At 35.2% G+C, this 18182-nt stretch overlaps 1 protein-coding gene and 1 long non-coding RNA gene across 3 annotated transcripts in view; one reads left to right on the top strand and one right to left on the bottom strand.

Annotated features, from left to right (window-relative positions):
• LOC141446172 (uncharacterized) overlaps positions 1-18182 on the bottom strand; it is a 159694-nt gene that overhangs the window by 109742 nt on the left and 31770 nt on the right. The window lies entirely within an intron of this gene.
• LOC141446175 (uncharacterized) lies at positions 1677-10930 on the top strand. 2 transcript variants are annotated; one of them, XR_012453563.1, is made up of 3 exons: positions 1677-1969; positions 3363-3740; positions 4628-10930. It is a non-coding gene; the product is annotated as an uncharacterized lncRNA (long non-coding RNA). The 2 variants fall into 2 exon arrangements; XR_012453562.1 differs by having other exon boundaries at positions 1689-1969; positions 3594-3740.

Genomic DNA, 18182 nt, shown 5'->3' with positions numbered 1-18182 from the left:
TGGTAATCTCAAGCCCCCAGAGAGAGATTGCAGAAAAAGTCGCTTGCAGTGACTATTACGACATTGTAAACTTTTGGTTGTTTTGTTGCACTGCGTTCAACGTGTGTATACACTCTCCAGCATTAAGAGTCTGATTAAAAGGACAGGTCTGGAGGGTGAACTTTAAAGTGAGGGGCGCCACAATAGATCCAAAAGGGGTCGCAGTGGCGTAGGCCTTGAGGCCGCCCTAGTCTAATCTAATCTAACGTGTGTAAACACGTCAATGTCTGATTTTAATTCCGCACTCTGTGGGGTTTTTTTTAAAACTAAATTCCACGCTTAACTGGTTAACCTGAAAGTACCGTATATCGAGTGAAAAAAAAAAGAAGATAATTGTGAAAACCATTAATAATGTCGGAAAATCGTTCGAAAGAAATAGAAACGCTAAAAATGTTCCAAAGAAATGAAAAAGAAGAAGGGAAATCGGTGATAACAAGAAATGGAAGGAAAGAAAGTCCGTTTAATACACTACAATCAAAGAAGTAGAAGAAGAAAAAGACAAAAAGTCAATGCTAGGGGCAAGTTGCGTACTGCGTGGGATACGCGGTCCAAAGAAAAAGAAAGAAAGATGGATAGGCTCAGAAGAAGGCAGATCAGGCCCTTTTTTTGACAAAGAGCCTAAAGTACTACTATTTCTCTTTCGACTAATTCCATTTTCAGAAAAATAAAGAAACCTGCAAGTAGCAAATCTTGTTACTCAATTGTACCAAGTCTTTTGTATGGTTAAAAGAAAAGATGATCAAAAGAAATTACTAAACCTTGAAATGTCAGTACCATATACTAACATTTCGGGACCCTTATTGTACTAAACCCTTAATTGATTGTTTTGTAGACAATTAATCAACTCAGATTACATCTTTTTTAGCTGGGCTATCCATTATTAAACGGTGAGTTAAATATTAAACACTAATTGTAGATCAAAAGAAAATTTTAACTCGTTTTATGCTTGAATTATAAATAAACCAATGGAATTGGTTATTATCCAGTAATAATGAACGTAAGATCCGCACAATGAATTTTGAATCCATAATGCAAAAGAACTCAAACAAAAACGGGTTTCTATAGAGCAGGGATGGCGAACCTTTTTGAGACGTGGGTCAAATTTTGTTCATTTTTTTTAAGTACTAGCTCTTGGGTCACTAATGCCCATTTGCACAAGAGTTGAGTTTAAAATTTTTAAACTGAATATTTTCAAAACTAAACATCTTTAAAATTCAGTTGGCTTAACGGGTAAAACGGGACGAACAAGTGGCTATGGAAGTCTCTTTTTACAAACATAACTGAACAAAAGTGTGTTTTATCTGAAGAAAAATCTAAATTTGCTTTAGGTTGTCGATTTTTTTAACAAACAAAATATGAGTAAAATTATACATTTTATTTGATATTTTGTAAACACTTTTGCTCTATTTCAAATACTACTAAAGCATTTGTCGTCATTTGCGTTTTAGAACTGTAATGATCAGACTAAAGGTTATAGATAGCATTTAAATTGTGCTTTTGTGTCAATGCGTGATTGAAAAAAATACAGATAGAATATAAAATTATACACACAATTAGAAAATCTAAATCATGAAACAGAAAATTTAGTCTAAGGTGGGGCCCTGTGACTGAAAGTGTATCAAGAAGGCTGTGGTCACCAAGTTAAGATCTTGACGACCCCCACCCTCCAAATGTATAAATATGGCGTCTAATAAAATAACAATAAATTGAAAAACTGTTTTAAAATTTGGTGTAACTTTTCTTTTCTTTTGTTCTGTTTATAAAAGCTCAGATTTAAAAAGTTTCAGTTATATCAGCACATTGTTATGGTTATAAAAAAAACTTTTGTTAACAAAACACACAGGTATTGTGATGTCTGAAATGATAACCAGTGATGGAAATTTATCAATTTTTGTCCTCAGTATCAAACAAAACAAAAACTTTATGAAAGGTAAACTCTATTATAACTTTTAGTTCATAACTTTTTTTGAGTGTGTGGAAAAAATAGTGATAAATTTAGAATTCAGTGAATAATATAGTCGAGTAGCCAAAATTTTATTGTAATTATAAATTTCTCGTACTACAGTAAAGTTTTTGCTTTCAACTAATTGATTATTCTGAGCAACTCCGTATTTTGTTTAATTACCTTTCCACGTAACAAAGCCAAAATTATATTATAACTTAATTTTACTGGAGACAGTTTCTCGGCTTGCTATGGATGCTCCAGAGAATCCTTACTATTTGATTAATTAATCATTTCGATCTGAAAGTTTCTTCTGGATTTGCTCTGGCTCTTCTAGATCCTCTAATTTTTCTAAATACTCGAAGTCGTGCCCTAGTTTACTGTCTTCGATCCTCTTCTATACATTTTTTAGACGGCAGAATCATTCCTCTACTCATCCAAACACAGTTCTCCATTTCTAGGCTGACTACTCGTACATTATTACTCTGAACTCTGTTGACCTAGTACTCCACGACCTGTGCGCTATAAGATTATATTAATATTTTACTAGACTGGCTTATCAGGTGTAAAATGGAAGTCAACTTCACTAAAAGTTAAAATTATGATAGTTTTGGCTTTTTCGACCGTTGTTGATAGATGATTTTTGGTGAATATCGAGGTGCGGTCTTAAATAAAAACAACTTTTTTGCTTTATACCAACGTTTCGGTAATTTTTACTACCTTCTTCAGGTTATTATAAAGAAGTTTGTGAAGTTCAATGTAGAGCTACGGGTATATCATCATAACTGTTCAGTATCATAACATATCATCAACAGTTATGATGATATAGCTCAACATTAAAACTTCACAAACCCTGAAGAAGGTAGTAAAAGACCGCACCTCGATATTCACCAAAAATCAAGTAAAAATTATCTATCTTCTTCCAAACCTTCTCTATGGGACTATCATATTGTGAACCAAAGTAAAATATTTAAAAGACTATGAATAATCTCGACCAAAGACACGCATGGAACCCAGACACAGTTGAAAATACTGGCACTTTACAGAGCGTAAAAAATTCTTTTTTAGTCTTCTTGATTGACATTCAATATTCTCACTTCAAAAAAAAAAAAAGTCTTCTCTATAACACCGTTATTAAGTCCCTTTGAGATGCTTGATTTGGGGTTCAACCAAGTGTTCTAATCAATAAGTACTATGTATCAAACTTAAATCTTCATATTGACTTCAAAAAATTGCTTTTATTCAATAATTTTTTTAAAAACTGCTATAAAAAATTCCATGATTTCAGTGCAACCCCATCTGGAAAAAAACAGAAAATGAAAAATGTGCACTAATACGACGCCTACTTAGATTTTAACGCAAATTTCATTTTATATTACAGAGGTAATGGAACTGTAATGTTGAAGATCAGTGTAACCTACCCTGTGGTTTAAAGCAGGTGATCCAAGGCATGGCTTGGCGAAGCTCCAACAATGTTCAATCTGATTCTCTAGGGAAAGGCAGTACAAGCAATTAAAACTAACCGCACTGGCATCTATCTAACAACAAACCGGCCTCAGTAAACTTGCATAGCATATGGTTTTTCCAAAACTATTGAAGAAGATTCTTCTAGAAGAATTTGATAGAAGAATAAGAACAAGACGTCCTGGACTGCATGGTTGATGCTGAAATATCCAGGAATTCTCTGGCACAATCAAGGAACAGAGGAGGGCAGAATCCTTCCAATCCCACCAATCGTAGAAGCAGGACAACGGAGACGGTATGAGAACTTGTACATTACTATTTGATTTAGGTTATCCTAGGCAAAGGGAGTCTTTCTAATCACATTTCACAGAAAAGAGAGCTCATGGCGCCAGGAAGCAAGGTATTCTAGAATGTGATGTCCATTCTTTCCGGGTTCTTCCCTGGTCGAATCCAAAGGCGACATACAACCGAAAGAAACTTGACCAAGGAATTACTTTATCGAAAATGGGTCCTCCAGAGTACCGAGTGATTTCTTAAATCATAATTATTCATTTCTAGTTCATGCAGTCTTAACTAGCCATCTTTCCTCCAGTTGGTTCCTTTTGAAAGTTTTAAGTGGTAGTAAATAAGTGTCGGGTTTGAATCGCAAACAGTTATGCCGGGATTTTTCCGTTTTCTCGGAGCTTATACAAACCTTATACCTTTTATGGAAGTAATTTATTTACAATTCATTGAGTAAAACATTGGGCACTGAAAACCGGAAACCGGAAAATAATAAAATAACCCAAAAGTATGTTTGTTTTCAGAAAGAGAGAGAGAGAATAAAACCCAAAATTGTAAATAAACCGTCCATAGATGAGAAACGATCAACACTGCAATAAACCCACTTGAGAAAAAATATTACTTGAAGGTCAACAAAGAGACGGTTTTCTTTTAAGTCAATTATATTTCTACCTCACTATTTATCACCACGGAAAGTAAGTAGTTGTAGGGCTCGGACCTGTAGCACCACAACTTCATCAAACCCAAACTACATTTGGACTAGAAGCAGTTATACTTAATTTTCTTTTTGCCATTTATCATGATTGTAATTACTTACAGCAATATCAATAAAAAAAAATCCATTATTTTTAAGGGTTAACAATACCAATAATAATAGATATTTTCTTTTTTTAATTTTAGATTCGTCAATATTTGAAGTCCATTGGTGTGCTGCCAGACTCCGGAGAATGCTTTATAGTTTCAGACAACACTGACCATCACTGGACATTCAGCTGTAAGAAGCTCTCAGGAAGTGAAAGATCGTAAGGATCAGCAGCTGGATTCAACCCCGGTATCTCTGCATTGGTATCCAGAATATGCTGACCACAGTACTAATTCTTTCCCGATATTTGTTTTTTTAATTTTTCCACGATCACAATTGGGTCAAATTTTCTATTTTGTCTTTCCACCAAAAGACTATCCATTTTGAGGTTCCCTTGAGTCCAAAAATGTGGCTGTGTCATGGGCACGGCCGTGTGTTGTACGTGAATACGTTTACGTAACGGGTTATATTTTTTATATAAAATATTTTTATTTATGTATTTAGGATGAAATCAAGGAAATAAATAATTACTGTGTTACAATATAACTTTATTAATTATAGGTCTGTGATACGAAAAGTTTTTCTTTTGTTTGCCTTCAATGAGCGCAGAAACCATAGACGATCACAAACATCACACTTATGTCCGAATGGATTGTTGTTGACAAAAGTCGTAGTGAAACGTGCACTAGCTGCTGCCCAATGTGTCTTCATAATCGGACGATCGAACACAATCTATGCCTATACAGTCCGTTTCGATGTAGATTCAGCGATTTCATCATCCACTTGCATAATTTCAACCGCCCCAGCTGCAGATGTACTGACACCGTCGTTGATCCGCTCGGCCGCATTCATTCTTTTACGTTCCCGGCACAACTTGACTCGGTTATATGGTGTTTTATTATTACCATTCGATTGTTCTTGAGAAGCCCTTTCCAACCGTATATACGATCTCTGTATTTGGTTTTTTGCTTTTCGACGCGTATAGGCCGACATATATTTTTAATGATAAGAGACACCTTATTATATTCACTGTCACTATTTTACACTAATGTTTTATGTACAATCGATAGATTGTGACAACAGCTGATGATTAAAACTTAAACGAACATCGTAGCTTCTCCCGAGTCAAAAGTTATACTAATTGCAAATCTCGATACGCAGCAAAATGATCTCAAAATGGCGGCGCTTCACCCCTCCACCGCGCGCGATGCGTCACAGTCCTCGCTTATCGTAATGAATTCTTTGATCCTTTAGCTATCCAGTGGTCTAATTTAATTTTGGATGTAGACGATAGATTCGAAACTATAATGCCAAACTGTATCCCCCGATTTTTGTTATCATTAGGTTTTTTGGATTGCCTCCATATGATAGCAAATTTAAAGACATATTCACGTCAAAAAGTGGTTTTTAGATAAGTAGCAGGCAGAAAAATACGTACATTTAAAAACGGAAAAATGGTACTTACTTGAATATAATAAATTAAATTGTCACTAAGAAAATTTCTTCTCCTCAAAAATCCCCTTGGGAAATTTATATAGTTGGTAACACTTTAGGAAGTCGTCTAAGTTGGAAAACAAAAAAGTGCTCGTAAAAACAAGGACTGGAATCTATATATAAATAGAAAGAGAATAAAGATTTGACTTCAGTTCCGTTCTATACACAGCTTCTGTCTTTGAAATGTACTCAGATGAAATATATATATATAAAGACATTTATATATAAAAGTTATATCCAGTAAACTATTTAGCAGATGTGTTTAACCGAGAGAAGTGCCGCCCTTTAGTTGAATAGGGCAATCCAAATACTGGCGAAGAGAGTTTGTGTGTAAGACTGAAGAGGAATACGTCTGTAACACTCTAATGGACTACCAATGTTAAAGACTAAAATTGCCCTCTTCACAATCTAGCCTCACTAAAACGTAAATATTGGTGTTGTAAAGTTGGTAAACACTAATTGTAATCAAAGAAAGATGTCGTTAATGAACTGAGTAAAAAAAAAATCACGTTTTTTTTTCAGCAGTAGATTGTTTACAAAATTTTATTTTGAATTTGACAAATTGTAACAGTTATAAGTTATAACCTTCCTTTTTTTTTAGCCCAAGAATCGAACACCCACTACTACCAATACACTTTATTTTGTGAAATTCATTATTTTTTTTTTACAGATCAGCTGTATTCGAAAAGATAATTGATAAGTATTATTATTAATTATTTATGGATTAAATGTTAATTTGGTTGGTAATTGTACTTTTTTTTCAGATAGTCTTTTTCGTTCAACCAGCAATCTCACTGTTCACTTAATCGATTGTCAGTGATCGATTAGAGTTATTGTGTCCAAGGTCTTGAAATTTCTTAATGGAAATTCAGGATGTGATGCTTCAAATTTCGGAATACTTCATCCGCCGAAGCTAGCAGACTTCTTCAAAGTTTACTAGTAAATTTCTGGTATACGATGTGTGGCTATTAAATAACGGGACTGTATCCCTACAATGCTCCATGCGAATTTACCATTGTTCGAAACAGTGCTCGGAAGTCTTTTTCTGTGAGCTCCTGCATGACGCGTGCCGCTTTTTCTTTCACAGCTTCAACGGACCGAAAAATCGTGTTCCTTTTAATGCAGATTCGACTTTGGGGGAACAGATAAAAGTCACATGGGGCCAGGTCAGGCGGATGGCCTAAAACTGGGATGTTGCACTTGGCTAGAAACGTCATCTTGACAGACAATGCAGTGTGAGTCCTTGATGGAGAACCCCGGTGACTTGTTCTTCCACAAATCGGGTCGTTTTTTCTTTACTCTTTCAACGGAGTTGAGCAAGCACCTCACGGTAGTAATGTTGATCAATTACTTATAATCGATATTTTCATCCGTTTTGGACACGGTAAGGGCGACCCGGACGGTCATCATCTCCGACGACTTCTCCGGCCATCTTGGAAACGCTTGAACCACTCAAAAACTCGAGCACGTGATTAACATTCATCGCCATAAACTTCTTTTAATAAAAGATAAGTTTCAGTAGCGGTTTTATCAAGTTTTCATGTGAAAATTCACGACAATTCGTTGCTCTACTAAACGTGTAGTATCACGTTTTCGGTAAAACGAAACTAACACCTCTGACAAACAAACGACGGTTCCGGTCAAACTGATTACTCTACAAACACGTGAGCCGCTGCTTTTCGAAAGAGAAGGCTTTACGCTGCACAGCTGTCGGATAGTTAGGATTTGGCGCATGCATAGTTCTTCTGTAGCAGCATCAGTCTCGTTATAATAGCCACACCTCGTATTCCCCCCTGTATGTGAACAAAACTTTAAAAAAATCTTAAGAAAGGGGAAAATTTTAGTTTAGATCTGCAGCAAAACCGAGTTGGTAACATAAGTGAAGACGAAATCTCTACATCAAACAGATTAATCTACGTACCTTTAATAAAGTCGGAAATTGGTCAGGGATACAATAATAATATACAGGTTATAATAATACAGGTTATGCTACGATGATTAAAATCGAAGTTACTGTAATTCTATTATTTATTAGATTGAGTCCTTCCAGACAGGACCTGGATTGATTTTTCTGGAATTCAAAATACTTTTTTTTTCTATCATCTTGTGATATCATTAACCATTTTATTATTTTCGTTGATGCTATTGAGAATATCCCCACAAAAAATAAAATACGAAGCGGAATCTCCTAATGACATTCTAATTATATTCAAGTCAAATGTTAATGCAATTTGCTTTTTAATGTTTTAACAATATATAAGAGAATTTCGTTTTAAGATTAAATACTCATTGACTTTTGAATTAATAACCACAAATTAGCTTATAAAGAGATGAAAATAAAATAATGGAAAATACACACGTGAATTTTAAAATAGTAGAGTATACAAAGAGTAAGGTTATATTTATGTTCTCAACTATGATATTTATACTTTCCCTTTTTACTCGTACATGTGTAGATATACATATAAATCCTATTCAGTGTTTTCATATTTCATAAAAATAAAAAAATTGGAAGAGAGAATATTTCAAGAAAATATTTTTGTGCTAAAAGAGCTGAGGGTAAAGACATTTTTTTATGCGATATTATTACATTTTTATTGAATCATTTCAGTAACCATTTATTATCTATAAAATATCGATATTTATTATCTATTATATCGATACAAAATCAATAGATAAATGTGTAGGGAATGTAAAGAGTTTTAAATTTGTTAAGTTAAATTGTACATTGATTCTAATTTAGAGAAGTTCATACAACTATATGGGAATGTAGAAGAACCTACAAGTGGTAAAATGGACTGACAAATGGTTCACATGCAGACTCCGCATTTCGTTCAACCATTCAGCTCAATTTTCCCAACCCTCTCTACCACTACCCGCTCACCGGAAGACTTACGTATTCAAGTAGTGTCTGTAAAAAATAATATCTTCCGTTTACTAAAAAAAAAAAGAAAAGTAAAATGACTCCTTTTTAGGTGTTATTTATCACCCAGTTATTTTAGACCCATTTTGTAGTTTTCTTTCTCTCCTCATTTTATATGCTAATACGATTTATCTTCATTTTTATATTTTTTCCTTACTATTTCTATTGTAAAGGAAGTAATTCATAAGTAGCAGATGTCTATCAGGTATTTATGATTGTCGGCTAGTATCAATATACGAATTAATTCAAGTATGGAAAAATCTGAACTCAAAATTAGTTCCAAAAATTTCCTTTTTGATCAAAACTTTTTTCCAATTCAGTTTCATTAATAACGCGTTGGATTCTCGTTTTTAGTACAGAAATATATAATCTAAAGTCTATGCTAACAAATAAACAAAATAAAAAATATCCTGGACTTAAAAACGGATGTTCGTATGCGTAATGGATGAAATTAAGCCAACTTTCTACTTTGTTCATTGTCTACTTCGTCAAAATATTTCCACTAGTAATTTAATTTGTAAGATGGTTTTTTGAAACAGATTGTATTATTCTGTAAAGAATAAATTAAATTACTAGTTTATAGGTCACCGTCTTTAAACACTATGAAAACACTCTATGTAAATGTAAACACTCTAAATTGACGTTAAACCTTCCCAGACTGTAACCTAACATTCAGGCTATGTCGCGTTGTCGTCAGCACCCTCTGATGGCACTTGGACATATTAAAAAAAAAAATAGATTTTATTTAAGATTAGTTTTCAGGATCTGATCAAATTCTTTGCAAATTTAAATGAACAATTTATAGCGTAAATAAATCGGAAACATACAAAAAAATATCGATTTTCTTTTTAAATATATGTTTTATTTAATTTCGATGAATTAAATTACATTTTATCGTTAATATACGGGGGGGGGCACCAAAATATTTATCTACTTAAAGCCCTCTAATGGTCAGAAGACAGGACTAAGCAGAATCATCTAATTCACCATCCTGACTATTCAGATGGAAGAAAGAGACCTGCCTTTGATCATTTGATGGATTATCTGGTTTGAGAAGAGAAAAGATGTAAGGAGGAACCTGTGGTCAAGGTAAAAGGAGTTTAGATTGATGCCCTTAGCTTGATATTTTCAAGTTCATGCCAGTAAATAGGAAAGGTCATCTGGGTTAGATTTTATAGGGTTATACAGCTGGTTACTTTATATTGGTCTACCTATAGTGGGCGTATCGTTTCCATATTCAACGTAAAAAAGTGCTATGGTTGAGATCATTTTGGTATTTCCCGTTCAATCGATATATGATATCGCTTTCCAGTTGAAATAACATAACAACTTTATTTCGAAATGAATTCAGTGAAGTTTTGCTTTGAATTATCTTCAATTAGCTTCTTTTAGCTAGAATCTCTCAATACTATTTTTACTTTATAAGGTACACCTGTACAAGGTAGGGCTCATCAGCTCGGAACTGTTGTGCAGATTATGGTCAGAAAGAGGAGGAGGAAAAACGGCCTCTCACTCGATTGCGTTGCAATCGAGCGGCTGCGCTACTGGTAGGGAAAGACCTTTAACCTTTTTAGAAGGGGAAGTTTCAACTATTAGATTCCAAAAGGGGAAGGCACAATAAACCTCTTGTGGCTGCGGTGTCGTGGGTCCTGTCCCGCTTCTAAATCTAAATCTAATCTATTTGTAAGCTACATCCCCTTACAAAATTTAGCTCTCGAAATCTACAAAAAACCAAGAGAATGAATGAAACTGAAGAATGTTTCCCCATAATTATTCTTAGGCCCTTAAGTACTCTCTAAAAACGGTTTTTTTGAATTCTTCGGCTGATCAGTAAATGTAAAACAAGAAATATTTACTCGATTTTTTTTTTATTTTTAGGGCATGTTTCAGGGAGATCTCCCTCCTCTGATCTCTATAGTCCCTCACACCGTACTTCATCCTCCGACAAATCCTTCTGGATTCGCGCTACCTCACTCTCTCTGGAACTCCTTACCACAGGGGTCCCCAAACTATGGCCGGCGGTCTCCATATCCGGCCCCCGCCGCACTTCCGGAAGGGGCATCTCTTTCATTGGTGTACAGTGAGAGAAGCAGCACTATATGTGGCGGTGCCGCAAAGCGCTGCGTCGCTCATGTACAGTACTACTTCCGATGACGCGGGATGCACGCGTCATGGCTCCGAAAACAGTGTAAAGTAACAGCAGAAGTAGGAAGAAAGTCCAAAGCACTATAACTAAACCGGACATTGGACCATCTCATTAGCCACAAAGCAGGTCCATAGTTCCCACTGAAATACTTGGGCAGTTTGTACTCGTAGATTTAAATTTACTTGTTCTTTATTTGAAATATTCTATTTGTTCCCGTTTTTTTTTTTTTTTTACTTTAAAATAGTTTGTTTTATAGTACGGCCCTCCAACGGTCTGAGAGACAGCAGGGGTCCCCCCTCGATAAAAAGTTGGGGGACCCCTGCCTTACCATCATCTGTCTGCCATGCTTATCTACCCTTTACATCTTTAAATCCCTTTTGTTTAATCATCTCCTTTCTCTACTCAGCTTCTTCCGAAATAATAATTGAATGGATTTATTTCCTTAATTTGTATAATTATTCTTGTAAATACTTGCCTATTTTTTTGTACATAAATATTTAAAAGTTAGGCCAAACCAATAGGGCTTCCAAATTGTACATGTTTTTATTCTTAGGGGACAGTAGTCCCAGGATAATAAATGTATTTTCTTTCATCCTTTCAATAGAAGAAAATGTTCCTAAGAATCCCCAGGTTGGGTCCTCAGTACTGGATAAAAATCTGTATCCCTGACTGGATTCAGACTTTCCTCAATTATTATGATGTAAAGATTTTCACTTCAAGGAACAACTTGGTAAACAACATTCCCTGATTTTTTCTATCTGTCTGGAGAATGGTTATTAATGTAAGCCTGAAATTGGTCCGGGATAAAAATCAATGAATTTTTTTGTTTTAATTTCTCTTACTAATACTATGTGTCGTGTTCGAGTAGATTTTCGATGTTGTGGTATATCACCGGAAATTAGCACTCTGAGGTCCGGTGAGTTGGATACCAAAAAAAAAAAAAGGAGTTCACCATTGGGTTTTCTCTTTTATTCGCGTTTTATTCGTGTATTCCCCCTTCAGTAGTACCGCTACTGAACGAGAATACGAGGGTCGTTTGAAAAGTCCGTGCAAAAATGAAAACTACTTAATTTTTAGGGGTAAACCTTTTTTATTTTTCAACATAGTCTCATTTTAGGCTTATACACTTCGTCCAACGCTGCTCTAGTTTGTTGATCCCTTCCGAATAATAGGATTTGTCCAAGTCTGAAAAATAGCCATTCGTTTCTGCAATCACCTCCTCGTTTGAATAAAATCTTTTTCCCGCCAGCCATTTCTTCATATTGGGGAACAAATAGTAGTCCGAGGGAGCCAAGTCTGGAGAATAGGGGGGATGTGAAACGAGTTGGAACCCTATTTCCATTAATTTTGCGACCACAACTGCTGAGGTGTGAGCTGGTGCGTTGTCGTGATGAAAAATGACTTTTTTGTGGGCCGATCGTGGGCGTTTTTCTTGCAGCTCGGTTTTCAAACGGTCCTGTGATATGCACCTGTAATAGTTTTACCCTTTTCCAGATAGTCGATGAGGATTATTCCTTGCGAATCCCAAAAGACAGTGGCCATAATCTTTTCGGCCGAAGGAACGGTCTTCGCCTTTTTTGGCGCAGATTTCCCCTTGGTAACCCATTGTTTAGATTGTTCTTTGGTCTCAGGAGTGTAGTGATGTATCCATGTTTCATCCACAGTGACGAAACGACGCTTAAAGTCCTGCGGATTCTTCTGGAACAGCTGCAAACCGTCCTTGCAACACTTCACACGATTTCGTTTTTGGTCAAGCGTGAGCAATCGCGGCACCCATCTTGCGGATAGCTTTGTCATGTCCAAATGTTGATGCAAAATATTATGTACCCGTTCATTCGAGATGCCCACAGCACTAGCAATCTCACGCACCTTCACTCTTCTGTCATCCATCACCATATCATGGATTTTATCAATGATTTCTGGAGTAGTAACCTCAACAGGGAGTCCAGAACGTTCAGCGTCACTTGTGCCCATTATAGCCACTCTGAAAATTTTGAAACCACTTATAAACTGTTCTAATCGAAGGTGCAGAGTCACCATAATGTTTATCAAGCTTCTCTTTAGTCTCCTGAGGCGTTTTGCTTTTCATAAAGTAGTGTTTAATCAACACACGAAATTCTTTTTCGTCCATTTTTTGAAAATCACTCGACTTCCTCGATTCAAACGAATGCCAAACACAAAGAAATAGACCGATCTGGCTGAAACTTGGTGTGTGTTCTTCCAAGAGATGCTACTAACTAAACATAACCTCGATACGCGCCAGTGGTGCTATCTCTCTGACTTTGCACGGACTTTTCAAACGACCCTCGTATTATGATGTAAAGATTTTGACTTCAAGAAACAACTTGGTAAACAACATTCCCTGATTTTTTCGTAAAGATTTTGACTTCAAGAAACAACTTGGTAAACAACATTCCCTGATTTTTTCTATCTGTCTGGAGAATGGTTATTAATGTAAGCCTGAAATTGGTCCGGGATAAAAATCAATGAATTTTTTGTTTTGATTCCTCTTACTACTCGTAATACTAAGTGACGTACGTGTTCGTATAGATTTTCGATGTTGTGGTATATTATCGGAAGTAAGCACTCTGAGGTCCGGTGAGTTGGATACCAAAAAAAAAAAAGGAGTTCACCATTGGGTTTTCTCTTTTATTCGCGTTTTACTCGTGTATTCCCCCTTCAGTAGTACCGCTACTGAACGAGAATATATTTCCCACGTGCTCCATTATACATACACGTGTAAACTGTACGTGCTTTGTACTGATTTAATATCAATTTTGAAGGAACAAATTAAATAAACATGATACAGTACACCAATATAATACGAACATACGTATATAACAATAACAATAACATGCGTCTCAATAACATGAATTTAAGTAAAACGCCTTTATTCTTGAAACATACTTGCTGCAATTACAGTGAATTGAAATCAATCATCTGGGATGTTGTACTTGGCTAGAAACGTCTTGACAGACAACGCAGTGTGAGCTGGCGCGTTGTCTTGATGGAGAACCTTGTTCTTCCACAAATCTGGGTCGTTTTTTTCCTTACTCTTTCAACGGAGTTGAGCAAGCACCTCACGCGGTAGTAATGTTGATTAATTATAATCGGATATTTTCATCCGTTTTGGACGCGGTAAGGACGACCCGGGCGGTCATCATTTCCGACGTCTTCTCCGGCCATCTTGGAAACGCTTGAACCACTCAAAAAAAAAACTCGCGCACGTGATTAACATTCATCGCCATAAACTTCTTTTAATAAAAGACAAGTTTCAGTAGCGGTTTCATCAAGTTTTGATGTGAAATATCACGACAATTCGTTGCTCTAATACATGTGTAGAGTATCAAGTTTTCGGCAAAACGAAACTAACACCTCTTACACAAACGACGACGGTTCTGGTCAGAAACAGATTTCTCTACAAACACGTGAGACGCTGCAATCGAAAGAGAAGGCCTTACACTGCTGCACAGCTGTCGGTCATTAGGATTTGGCGCATGCATAGTTCTTCTGTAGCAGCATCAGTTTCGTTATTTAATAGCCATACCTCGTACCCTATGGTATTAAATACCCTAAGGAGTTTGTAGGTAGATAAGCGGAAAGAATGTACCCTTTGAATCTGTCTCAATACCAAGCTTTTCTCCAATCAAAAAACTACAGATTCTCATCTGAAGATCCTCTTGTGCCTCCAGTGTAACTGAAGCCTGCGCAACTCCCTCCACTCAGCAACCCGATCTCAAGACTTCAAATAGTTTGTTGTTGAACAAAAATTGAACTGTCAGCCAGCCTAAGTAGTAATATAGATTATTCACTGAAAATGAAACTAACAAACATAAATTAATACATTTCATTAACTTGTATTCAGAATATGTTTCATGATGTTTTGATGTTTTTGGGGGGACGCCACCACAGATTGAGCATCACTGCTCATGACTGAAAAGAAATTGACCTCTAGAAGTCCTTTTGACAATTAAACTGACTGTCAACGCCAGAAATGTCATCAAATGTATGAATTCTCATACCACCACTGCCTATATGTAAACCTTGAACATGTCAGCTGTGGACGAACAGCTGATTTTATATTTAGAGGATCAATAAATAAACAAAATCTTTTGATAAAATCTATCGTAACTAAGGAATTTTCTGATTGATCTGGCAACCAAAATATATCTGGTTTGAATACTCACAAGACTTTGTGGATTTCATAGCTTTCTCCTTTTACTTTTTAGGTTAGAAAATTGTCCTCTGATTATTCATCACCTCATGTTTTCTGTTGATGTCAAAATTTCAGATTTCCTGTTTCATAGAGTAACACAGGTCATAAAATTGTGTTTTTTAAAAATGATTTTTAACACGAAGAGTCGAACGGAGGTTGCAAAACATCTGTTTTCTGCTACTCGTTAATTTAGATAATCTTAACTCTCCAGCTGTTAATATTTTATTGTTATATGGATGGAAGTGTTTAAAAAAAATAAGGCATTAAATATTAGTCAAATAAAATAATTAAATGGGATTTATTTATATAAAAAGTAAGGATGTAGAATATGTAAAGAAATTTTTAGTAATGTATAATGCAGAGTATAAAATGTGTAATTTAGTATGGCAGAACGACGTGTCAAGTGTTTTCTTATTAAAACTGCATTATACAATGATCAAGGGCTGGCGCGTGAAAATAGGAAGGTAGGGATGCTACAAAGATGCACTAATGACCAGAATCATCAGCGCGCCAGCACTCAGCGCCTGAGAAGCCGCCATATTTATCTCAGGACCTCAGAACTTATCGTTATACATTTATTAAAATTGTATTATACTTTTACATTAAAGTTCTTCCTCAACTTTTTTTATTATTATTTTTTAAATAGCATATTAAAATCATAAACTTAATGTATTATTAAAATTTGTTTTTTGTTAAAAGTACTTTTGGATTTAAATATGTTAACCATATTAGCCTACGAACTAGAGAAGTTCGCTAAGCATCCCAATCTTTACGTAATACATTTTTTTGACTTTTCACTTTACTAAGTAAATTTTCACAAATTTATTTCAAAGTTATACTACTTATTGTCATTTTAAGCTACAACTTAATTTGCAACTTTTTTTTTTTTTACAAGAACACTTTGATTAGGGGCACTCCTTGGAGAAGGCAGTTGGTAGGCTTCCCTATAAAGAACTATATTACCATACGACTTTGTATTTTATAAATTTTAAAGAAGAAATAAATGTGTAGCTAAAATGTTTGTGCTTGAAGAAAACCCTACGATCGGATTTTAAAAATTGTAGAAGAGCTCAAATTTCGTTTGCAAAAATTGTGTACAGTAATGATATTGTTTTGCCTTGATTCAAAATTCAGAATACGTCACTGTTCCAGCACTTACGAATCCTGTGGACATAGGATAATTTTACTTACTCTTTCAAGATGTGAAGCTAAGAATATCAGTTCTCTTAAAATTGAACACTCTTAACAAAGAGGCAGATACAAGTTTGAGTTGAAACCAGGTACAGGTTATAATTGTAAAAATAAAAAAGAAATACATACATAATTTCTTTAATTAGCGATATAAGAAATATGAAAATGTATCAATTCCAAGATCTGGCCAAAAATTTCGTAGAACAGTTGTAAAGAATAAAGAAATAAATACAAAAAAAATCAAAGTGAAGCCACTCTGCTGCTTAGAGTGAAAAGTTTGCCTTGCACTGATTGTTAATGAACACTTATCGCTAGGAATACTAATCGATTACAGTTTACTGTTTAGAATGGCCGATAATCGATAAACGACCTATAGATTACTGTCATAAAATGCAGTCTGTTCCCTTATATTACGCTTAAAAAAAAACAGTATTTAATCACAGAATATTGATAAGGGATCTCGCAAGCTTTTCTAATTGGTTATAAAGTAAAACTTTTCTACCAATATAAATTTAAAGTCAAAATTAATTACTAATAGAATAAATTTATTCGGAATAAATAATACACAAAATTTATTTAGAAATGTACAATCTGCGTAGTTAAATACCAAATCAGTACGAGTAAGATTGAAGATTGCAGGACGGGACCTACGCCTATTGTGCCTTCCCCTTGGGATCTTGTAGACGAAACTTCCCCTTCTAAAGAGGTTGAGGGCTTTCCCAACTAGTTCTTTTTGCGCTACTATCTACTTTGGTCTCAAAAGATCTAAAGGTAATGAACAGGAAATAAATCTGATCAAGGTGGGACTTAATAGCTCGGAACCGTTGTGCAGATTTTGTCAGAAAGAGGAGGAAACGACCTCTCATTTGCTGTTCGATTGCGTTACAATCGATTGGTTGCACCATGAATTATATCCAATCTGTAAATAAGTGAAAAGTGTGTTAGTCTTCAGTCTGGAGGATTCTCAGGAATAATAGGATAGGTAAGAGACTATACGAAACGATTACAGTAATGAGAAAGTATACTATGGTATTTCTGATACTTTTCTTTTTTGGACCAGAACTGTCCAAAAACGAATTCTCACAAGTAATATTCTTTAAATACAAGTTATTGAACTACATGTACGTATGTATGTAAGTAAAGAAGTTATTTAAAAAATGGAGCATTAATCTTACAAGAAAATAAATTTTGACAGGTTACTTTTACTTTTAGAAGATTTACTTCTCCACCACTTTATTTCAACCAAATACCTCTTTCTGTACGCTACCTTGGGATGTACATCGACATGACTTACTTGAAAATTCCCACACTCGACTAAAATAGGAAATGAAAACGAGATACCTAAGGCTGGAAACATAGTGGAGCGGCGATGATAGCGAAGAGCAAAGCGGCGAAATCAAACACAAGTAAACATATGGGACCGCGCATAGTGGCGAGCAAAGCGAAGATAGAGCAACGCTATCTATAAAGAGTGGAGCAAAGCGTTATGACAAGTTTGATTTCTTCGCTCTCATCGCGCTCAATTTGTAAAGGTTATTTTTCAAAGGTTATGGGTATTGATACATTTATTGGTTTAGTTTGTTTAAAGAAACCTCTGAGGGGCCTTAGTATTTGTGAAGCTACAACAGTTTTTAACAATTAATAATTAATCGTTAAAATTAATTAACAATTAGTAGTTAATGG

This window comes from Rhodnius prolixus, unplaced genomic scaffold (genome assembly GCF_049639745.1).
Source record: "Rhodnius prolixus isolate KJV_2025 unplaced genomic scaffold, Rpr scaffold_1, whole genome shotgun sequence".
NCBI lineage: Eukaryota > Metazoa > Arthropoda > Insecta > Hemiptera > Reduviidae > Rhodnius > Rhodnius prolixus.
Note: the sequence above shows the minus strand (reverse complement) of the source record. Positions and strands in the feature narration are given on the sequence as shown.